Here is a 10,518-nt window from a genome sequence, read left to right as displayed (position 1 = left end):
CCCCATATACTGATTGGCTTCATCACTGTCTCCTCTCCACCAGTAAGCTGGTGTGTGGTGGGTGTTCTGGCGCAATATGGCTGCCGTCGCATTGTAGCGTATGCATCTGGATGAATCATGATTCGTGTAAGCCGAATCATCGTTGTTAATGAACACATTTTTGCTAAGTTTCCTTAAACTACAAACTCTGACTCTGTCTAATAATTAGCCAGCTCAGCGCCAAAAAGTCTGGGGAAGATGGCCCTTTCGACACTTTTATGGCACTCAGAGCGATGCCAGAACGGTTTACACGTACCCCCCAGCTCTAGGTCCGAGCTTCAGAGAGATTTTAATCGACCCCCCAAAGAGAGACTGAGAAAGCTCTCTCCAAAACGCACACTCATAAACAGACATTCCTTCATTGAAATCTGTAACTTGACTAAATCTGGAAAGAATACGATATATTCCTTCATACCCAGGTGTTTTATTGCCATTTTAGTGTAATCATGACTTCTCTAGATGTGTTAGACAAACTCTGAATGACTATATTCATGCACATGAATGTAAACATGATGTATTCCTGTATGTTTGAATTTTATACTGTGTATCGAGTCTATCTAGGACTGTTAGTTATGTAGTTGTACCTAGCTGACTTCTATAAAAGTCTAAGAGTATATATATATATATATATATATATATCCCTGTATGCGTAACAAACACAGACTGAGTGGTATCAAACGACATCTCTCGACTCGGGCAAGCCATATATCTATATGAACATACCGTAAAATGTATTTTACTATGCTGTACCATATTTAGAGTGATTCTGACTAAATTCTGATACTGTCATAAACAATGCAAATGAGCCTCCCGACAGGACAAAGGAACTTTCCCGCTCAAGGTTTGCTGAATGATTATTGGTCAGTGGCACTCCACAGAGGCGTGGACTGAGTTCCTTAAAGAGAACAGTTCATCGCTCTCCCCTCTCTCTTACTTCTCCTCTCTTTGCATCATGTAACTGCTCCGTGTGATCCCCCTCCGGGGATCTTTTCTTTTGTTTGTTTGTTTCTATTTTTCTAAGTTTTTATTTTCCATTTTCATTTCCACCGACGAGTGAAATGAACTTAGTCTGAATTATCAACCGGCAACTTCACCTCAAATGGACATTCAAAATCGCCGCGCTTGGCTCGCCTTGGAAGAAGGAGTGAACATGTGATGCTCCCAGGATAGAGACACACACGCCTTCTTCATATCAGCCACACAAAAGAGCTATAATGTGCAAGTATTTCGTTTACTAAGCTTTCAGAGCAGTAAGATTTGATGTTTATTTCTTGTGGTCTCTCAGAGGGTTTTGTCCAGGTGAATTTTGCAGAACTGTGATCCATACGGATCTCTCTCTCTCTCTCTCTCTCTCTCTCTCTCTCTCTCTCTCTCTCTCTCTCTCTCTTTATTGATGCATTCTCTCTCATTGTCGTTGTATTTTGTTGTAAATACATTTTATTCCTTGTATCGTTAGTAACCGGTATACATAACTTTGCCTTTTTTAAATGCATTATATTCATTTATTGATTCTGTCTTTTCGCTCATGTACAAGTCCCTTTAATGTATACACGATCCAAAGCTACGTGCTTTACAAATTTATTGATAGCCTACTTAAAGAATCGTTATAGAACAGGAAGGCTATTCCTTCTGGCTAGAGGAATAGCTTCTCCTGAAAGTTTATAAAGTAGGATCGTTTTGTGAGGTTTGATTGAGATCAAATGATCAGGTTTTTGCTGGACAAAAAGATGATTTGGTCACAAATTAATCCCCTTTTAGATTGTCCCGACGATCGATCTATGATAGGCATAACTGATATATTAAATATTTAATTATAATCCGTTTTGATTGAGTATTGATATACAATTGAGCTAATTTTAACCTGTCTGTAAAATATAGTCTACTTATAAAATTAATTATAATCCTTTGTGGTTAATTGCCTAAGTACATATATGAATGCAGATGCAGGGAAATATTATCCCTTTTTGGGAGATTTAACATGCATGATTATCTGGGTCAAACCGTATGAATAATTAATAATTGTGAAATTACTTTAAAATACATATCCCCAAAACCTGACCCAGGTTTTCGTTACAGCATCATCCGGGTGGATGCTGAACATTGGTGGTAGTTGAGGAGATTCCCCCTTCCATGTAAAGCGCTTTGAGTACCCAGAAAAGCGCTATATAAATGTAACGAATTATTATTATTATTATAAATAGGAGCGGCATTACTCTCTTCATTCATATTTTGCTTCAGAGCCGAGCGGTTGCACAGTGATGGCTCTTTCCATTCACCTCTTCAAAATAAGAGTTTATTTCTGCCAAGAGCAAACAAAAGCAATTTTAATTTTGTTTCTAGGAGATTACTCCAAAAACAGCAATTTTAATTACTACTTTGCCTTGCAGATGTCGGCTGGTGTAGTGCGGAGCAGTTCTTGGGCATGTGTGGCAAAAGGTCGTCGGGATTTGAGGCACATGCGCTGTGGTGTCTTCGTGGCGATTTTGTGGAGGAGGTGGGATTCACTCGCCTGTGCTTCTTGAGTGAGAGCCAGCATTGCTCCTTCTCGCCTGACCTCTGCAGGGGCAATTCCTCCGAGGACGGGCAGTTGGTTGGTTGGAGTGGCTCGTAGGCATCCGGAGTTAGTCCGTAGGGCGGTGTTAAGGGCAGTGTCCAGCTTAATGACATGGGGGCTACGGCACCAGGCTGGAGCACAGTATTCAGCACTTGAGAACACAAAGGTGCAAAGCGTATTTGTGGAGGCTCCCCATGTGTTGGCGGCCTGGCGCCGTATCAGGATGGCACAGGAGGTTGTCTTTGCCTTGACCGTGTCCAGGGCTGCATTTCACGATAACGTTGTCTCATAGCACGCTACGGAGACTCTCAAGGCATAACTTAACTAAAGGTATACTATTTCTAGGCGTGTTCCCCGAATCATACCTTAGGAAGCTGCTAAAGATATATCTTCTTACGTGCAAAGTTACCAGGTGCTGTCTGTTACCAGGTGCTGTCCCAATTCAGGATGGTGCTGAATTGGTTGATTCGATGGCTCGAGAATCAATTATTCACTCATGCAGGGGCTGCTTCACTGTATTGTGTGAGAAAACGGTGTTCTTTATAAAAGAAGCACTTCAGAAATAGTTGAAATTGCATTTATTAGGACTCATGGGATATTATAAAAAATAATCCAAACTATAATAGCCTATAATAGCGTAGCCTACATATTTTAAAATGTTATCATATATTGCTGCCACAATAACCATTTCAATTTTTACGTGCTTTCTTCTCTTTCCCATTTTTGTTCGCTGAGGTGGAGCTGTGATGAAATATTATTCTTGTAAATATTTTCCAGGATTTCAAAAATAAAAGTGTACATCTTATGTACGGTGCTTCAGCAGTGATCAAAAAGGATTTAAACAGTGAATTTTGAATCTCTTCTTATAAACTCAGGGATGTGGATTCAGACTGCAATTAAATTACCACACGACCTGTGTCAAAAAACAGTAGGTAATTTGGCAGGGATTGTTACGCAGGTTGGGTGAGAAAAAAACACTATGGATTCGGACACCAATAAAATCACTGACTTACCCCTGTAAATGTTTAAAATACCGTCCGAGCCCATGAGAAACAATTAGCATCCGAATAGGACTTAACTGACAGTATGCTTTCACTGGCCTTTGAAAGCACTCCGCAGACGGCGCCGTCTTTTAGAGCAACTATTCTTTGTATTGCTGCCATAGTTTGAGCAAACTCCCCACCACAATCATTCCCTTTAAATAGACTGTTAAGCCTTTAATGGTTTGCCAGCTGATGTACCTTTGGATAATTTGATTAGAAATTTAACAACAATCAGTGTAATGACAATTTTATTCTTTGTATGAATAACACTTGAATTAGCCTAATTGAACACTGTCTGGGTGTATTAAAACTTCAGAATTATATTCGTATAGCCCTTCAACAGTGATAAGGCCAAGATTGGTCCGGACCAACCTTCCGAACGTATAACTTACAAAAGGTATACTTAACTAGGAACTTTTCGGGAAACGCGTATTAACGATAAGGTACAGCTTAAGGTGAACTTAAGAACAACGTAGCGTTAAGAAGGTTTCGGGAAACCCAGCCCAGGTGTTGTCTAAATGATAGTGTTCTGTCAAGCTTTACGCCAAGGTATGTGGGGAAGGGCTGGTGCTGTAGCTGGGTGTTGTCAACCATGATGTTCATTTCGCGGGACGCCTCTTTGTTGTAGAGGTGGAACATTGATGATACGGATACAGTCTTGTCAGCGCTAAGCTTGAGGCGCCAGTTCTTCAGGAATGAAGATAGGATGTTCATGTCTTCAGAGAGGCCCTCCTCTACTGCTTCCCAGGATGGCTTGCTCAGTAAGATGGCAGGTCATCTGCATAGCCATATTTCCTTGATTGTCTAGCAGGTAGATCGTGGATGTAAATGTTGAACAGCATAGGTGACAGCACTGAGCCTTGTGGGACACCGTTCTTGACCTTTCTCACCCTACTGCTTTGGCCATTGCTGGTGTGTAGCATAAAGCTGCGGTTATTCAGCATCTCCATTATGAGGGTCACAATGCGCTTGTCTGGAATTGTTTCCAGAAGCTTGTTATGTAGTCCGCACAACCAGACAGTATCAATTGCTGCTGTGAGGTCAAGGAAAACGGTGCCGGCCTTCTCTCCTGTCTGGAAGCTGTCCTCTATGTCTTGGCACAGGAGGATCATCTGGTCTGTTGATGACCTACCGCCTCGAAAGCCAGCTTGTTCTTTGGGCAGTTGAGGGTCGACCACTGGATTGAGATGTGCCAGGATAAGACGTTTGAGGAGCTTGTATGGAACACAGAGCTGTGAGATGGGACGGTATCACTTAGGGTTGTCGCATGGCTTGTTTGGTTTCAGCAGGGCGATCACCTTGGCATGGCGCCAGATCTTTGGCAGCTTTGAATGTTGGACACATGTGGAGAGGAAGAAGCGCACCCAGTCGGTTGCCTTCTTACCTTGGTGTTTAACGTACTTTGGGTGGATACAGTCTACAGCTAGTGCCTTACCGGTCTTCACGCATTTGATCGCCTGTTCGATTTCTGGTGTTGTGAAATCAGTGGATATATTGGAATTAAATCCTGGGGCCCTGGAAAGCTCATGGACTCTCGTTGATGTTGTCCTGACGAAGTCCTTGTCTGCATTTGGAAAGCAGCCATTACTTAACGCAATGGAGTTTGTGCTGATGGGGCACTGTACTGCGGTTGTTGACCTTACGGTCAGCTTGTTCATGGTCTGCCACGCCCGGCGGCTGGAATGTGTGAAGTCGATTAATACCACAGTCTCTGTCCATCATTGCCTCCGTTTCTCGTTTAACCTGCAGAGTAGAACTTCTGCTGCTTTGTCCCTAGCCTCTCTAGCTTGTGCTTATGCATGGGTGTGAAGTAGGTCTTTACATTCATCATCCCAGCAGGGAACGTAAGCTTTGAGTATATCGCGTGGGATGTTCCTTTTGGCTGCTGCCAGCAGCATCTTGCAGTATGTGTCGTAGGCATCGCTTAGGTTGTTGTAGCACGGGTGTGGTAGACCAGCAGCTGCCTTGTTCTGTTTTACCTTTTCTGTCAAAGATATTAGAAAAAGCAGTATCCTCACAACTGAAGCTGAAGTGCCAACTAGCCTCTCCCTATGGAGGATCCCTATACCACTCTACAGATAAAGCGTTGTGGAATTTTTCTGTTCGCGTACCTACCCATAGTGATAAGATAAAATAAAAATTCTGCATCAAAATTTATAGACAAGTAGTTTGTTTAGGCATGGTTTGTAAGGAATTACAAACCTGCGCACATTTATTCAAACGCACATAACTATAGAATCAATTCTTAATGCGCATGTGAACGCCATCAGCGTCTATCACAGGTTCACGTTTAAAGTCTGTTTAGAGAGAACGGTGTCGTCTTAGCGGCCCCTAATTTAATAACAAATGATCATTTAGACAGAAGTGAATCAATCAAAACTAACTTTAGCTGGAAAAAACATTTTTAAAGAGCCACTATAAAACCAAACCAATCTCTGTTACCTTAAATTATATGTTTATCTCTGTAAAGCTGCTTTGAAACAATCTACATTGTTAAAAGCGCTATATAAATGAGGATGACTTGACTTGACTTGACAACTGTGTTCCTTTCTTGAAAGAAATGATATCTGCGAGGATTTTCAGTGCGGATTTAGACCGTATCATAGTACTGAGACAGCTCTCATTAGAGTCACAAATGATTTGCCCTTATCATCCGATCGTTGTTGTATCTCTCTATTAGTGTTGATAATACCTAGAATATCAAAATAAATTGCTGGCGGTAGATCCTTTTCCTATTTAGCACAAAAATTTTGGAGCAGTCTTCCTAACATTTTCCGGGAAGCAAGACACAGTCTGTCAGTTCAAAGCTTGACTAAAAACACATCTCTTTGACCTAGCATTCACATAATACATTATCGACTTCTATAATTCAATATTAGGCTGCATAGATTAGGTCAGCCGGAACTGGGAACACTTCCCTTGAATCCTGATGTACTCGTTACATCATAAGAAGAATGGCATCTATGCTAATTTTAGTGTCTTTGTTTATCCCAAGGTTTTCCCGTAGCCTGCCAGATCCAGGCCGTTTCCAGATCTGACGAAGGACCTTCGCCTGGACCCGATGACAATGCAGTGCTGAAGTGCCAACTAGCCTCTCCCTATGGAGGATACCTATAACACTCTAAAGATAAAGCGTTGTGGAATTTTCGGTTCGCGTACCTACCCGAAGTGATAAAATAAAATAAAATTCTGCATCAAAATTTATAGGCAAGACAAGTAGTTTGTTTAGGCATGGTTTGTAGTGAAGGATTACAAATTTAAGAATAGGTTTAAGATCTGCTGATCCTGTTTTCGTTGCATAACATCACATGAAAAATTAAGGTAGAGTAAATTGAATTTAGCATTTAAGGTTCAGTTTCCAGCAAGAGAGTCCAGCCAATCCCGTTTTCTGTATTTGTCAGATTACTGCTCTCTATCGAGCCTGCCATTCCTGTTTCTCTCTATTGTAAGCAGCGGGAGAGTTCTGTCATTCCTGTTTTTTGAGTCTCACTGTTTGAATAGTTACGCTGAACCTGTATACGACATTTACATGCTTTGTTCCGATTCTCCTCCCCCATGTAATCCCTTCCTATATATATATTACAATGTAAAGTTCCTTTTTTTGGACTCGAGATGAGCTTGGAAGACTACAGCGACACACAGCTCGTGTTCTCAATAAAGAAACCTTCTTAAGATACAACCCGACCAACCAAGTTTTCTACACTTTGGGAGAAAAAGTTCACAACAGTTTTGGCGCCGTGACCCGGGCAGAGCTACTCACCTGAATCCAGATTGAAACTTCAAGCTCAACAAAGATCTGACTGAGTTCGAGACTGAATCTCTACTCACCTGGGGGGTATTGCACAAAAGCAAGATAAGGGATTAAGCTAGGATTTTCCAGTTATCCTGGCTGAATTTAGCCCTTACTTGGTTGCATGAAGGGAGGCTAAATTAATCTACATTAAGTTACTATGGAGATTTACACTTTGCAGCTAGCCTGCTCCGGAGCAGGCTAACAACCAGGCTAAGATTAATCCTAGTGATTTATCGGCTAGTTCCTCCCTAAATCCTACTAGATATTAATGTGTTTTAGTCACTTCATGGTCCTGCATTAAAATACTAGATATACTGTCATTCATCTAAGTATGCGTACTGTTATTTTAGTTATTATTGAAAACTGCTGTTCATTTCACTGTCAGAGGTTTGATGAATATATATATATTATTCGAGATTTAAAGCGTTTATTGTCATACACCCAGTGAGGAAAGCAGATTTTCCTGAGCAATTATTACTTTGCTGTCCACAATGAATGCCAACACAGTGCAAAATAACTATACTATACAATATGAGAAATAGAATATAGACTATGTATATCTATATATGCAAGTATAGAGTAGAAATGTACTGTTGAATGAGAAAAAAAAATTTTTGCAGTTGATGAGATAATAAGAAATGGCTCATGAAGTTGCACATGTGGTTTCAATTAAGTCCGTAACGAGGTCAATATGTAGTATATATAGACTAAAGATTTGTGTGTTTCCTATTCACAATGGATTGTCCTTTGTTGGATGATGTAGTTGATGAGGAAGTTTTAATACTCAGACGAGCATTCAGGCATGAAAGAGTCTTCCGAGATAGGGCAGACCCATTGGCCTTTTCAGACGAATATCTGACTGAGAGGTACAGATTCTCAGGTGATGGCATCAGATATTTGTGTAGGCTGCTGGGTCCAAACATACAGCACAAGACAGCACGGAGCCATGCTCTCATTGTCCCACAGATGGTCTGCGTAGCACTGCGATTCTTTGCAAGTGGCATGTTTCTGTATTCTGTCGGTGATGCAGAAAACCTCAATAAAGCCACTATTTGCCGCACAATAAGAAATGTAAGTCTGGCATTGAAATCTCTTGTGCACATATTTATCACCTTCCCTGGTCACAGAAGATTCATCCACATCAAGGAGGAGTTCTACAAGATTGCAGGTTACACGAATAATAACAGATTACTACAAAATGTTACATTAGCATAGTCACAGTATGACACTCATTATTTTGTGTTACAGCTTTTCCTAATGTAATTGGTACAGTGGATTGCACCCATATTCGTATCCAACGCCCCTCAGGGGCACATGAGGGAGATTATGTTAACAGGAAATCCTTCCACAGTGTCAATGTTCAGGTAAGAATGAGTTATGGTTACTGTCAGCTACATAATTATTCTGTGCATTAAATGACCTTAATAGGCTATATATTTTTACAGATGATCTGTGATGCTGACTGCCTTATCACAAATTTAGAGGCAAAGTGGCCTGGCTCAGTCCATGACTCCAGAATCTTTCGGGCAAGTAGAATTTACCAGAGACTCTCTCTAGGTAAGCCACCCCATTTTTTTTAAGCACCTTGAACATCAAGGGTACAGTACTTGTAAGAATTATGTTTTGTATTCGCAGGTGAGTTCTCTGGTGTGCTGCTGGGGGACAAAGGCTATGCCTGTGAGACATTTCTGATGACTCCCCTTACAGACCCCCAAACCCCAGCACAGCAAGCTTACAACCATGCCCATGCCAAAACCAGGGCTCGAATTGAAATGACCTTCGGCCTCCTGAAATCACGATTTCAGTGCCTGCACCACCTGAGGGTCTCCCCAGACAGAGCATGTGATGTGACTGTTGCCTGCACAGTGCTGCACAATATTGCCAGCCTAAGAAAAGAAAGGGCTCCCAGAGTTGCTTTGGATGTTAATTGGGACAATGCTGCCATATTCCCAGATAACAGAAATGGAAGACTTGTTAGAGAACAATACATTGCAAATTATTTCAGTTAATTTAGTTTTGATTTAGCCCATCCCTTAATAAAGGATAATGCAGGCTATATAACTTTTTCATGTGTACATGCATTTTATTTGGAATCAGCAGCACACACTGTGGTTATCTTCCCAAATTCTAGTTCCACTTCACTGGATCAATAAATATAAAGTGTATACTTGACATTCATAAAAAAAAAGTTACAAGACCACAATGGTTTTGGAATATTTTTCTTTTATTATTTTGCTGTTATCACTTGTCAGCTTGGAGCTTTGGAGAGAAAAAAATATAATGATTAATACATTGTGTTACAGTCATGGTTACAGTATGAACTGAAGTCACTTACTTCTCTTTCTAGTTTCTGGATTTCCAGTTGTAGTTTCCTCAGTGTCTTGTGTTTAATTTGCATCTCAAAGTCCATGTCCTGCAGCTTTCTTTTGTTCACATCAATCTTGACTTCTGTCAGCTCGATCTGTCTCTTTAGATGGGTTGTGTAGAGATATCTGACAGTTTGTGAATTCTGTGAAGACCTTTTAGTTAGCATAGCAGAATTTTGGCATAATGTAAATTTACTTTAGGCAATACGCACTATGTTACCAGGCTGCTTATCAGGTTGCCCAATGTCAGGATCCTGTAACAAATAATATTTTCTATTAGTACCACTTCCCTGACTTCTTATCTATTATGAACTTATAAAAAAATGTGTCTATTTTCACAAAATACCTCGAGCCTTCTGGAGTCCAGCGACACGGTGTCATCATCGGCAGAAGTGCACTCCACTGCTGTAGATGTGGCTTCCCTCTGCCATTTCAATACTTGTATTGATATTTTTTGACAGGACATGCAAAGCCTATGATTTAATAAAGAGTACTCACCGGCAAATCATAGTCTGTTGGCTCCAAAAGTGTAAGGGTGCTACCAGCCACTATAAGGCAAAGTCACACAGTTTACAAAACAAAATATATATGGATTTCAATATTTTCCATGTGCAGTTGTATGGCAATAATGTACTTTGTATGAAGAGGCCAGTATCCCTTGCTGGGCCAGAGTCAGTGGATGTCCCTCCCTGGATCCCTTCAATCACTGGCTTCCCTTTATTT

General features: G+C 40.9%; 2 long non-coding RNA genes across 2 annotated transcripts; one reads left to right on the top strand and one right to left on the bottom strand.

Moving 5' to 3' along the window:
- Window positions 1-8,656: 8,656 nt before the first annotated feature.
- LOC143757508 (uncharacterized) lies at window positions 8,657-9,334 on the top strand. The gene is made up of 3 exons (XR_013210582.1): window positions 8,657-8,793; window positions 8,875-8,986; window positions 9,065-9,334. It is a non-coding gene; the product is annotated as an uncharacterized LOC143757508 (long non-coding RNA).
- A 511-nt stretch (window positions 9,335-9,845) lies between these two features.
- On the bottom strand, window positions 9,846-10,169 carry LOC143757499 (uncharacterized). The gene is made up of 3 exons (XR_013210571.1): window positions 10,142-10,169; window positions 10,008-10,049; window positions 9,846-9,938 (listed from the first exon to the last, which is right to left on the bottom strand). It is a non-coding gene; the product is annotated as an uncharacterized LOC143757499 (long non-coding RNA).
- Between the last annotated feature and the right edge of the window lie 349 nt (window positions 10,170-10,518).

This window comes from Siphateles boraxobius, unplaced genomic scaffold, assembly GCF_051911475.1.
Source record: "Siphateles boraxobius isolate OS27281-9 unplaced genomic scaffold, OSU_SipBor_1 11, whole genome shotgun sequence".
NCBI classification, from domain to species: Eukaryota; Metazoa; Chordata; class Actinopteri; order Cypriniformes; family Leuciscidae; genus Siphateles; species Siphateles boraxobius.
Note: the sequence above shows the minus strand (reverse complement) of the source record. Positions and strands in the feature narration are given on the sequence as shown.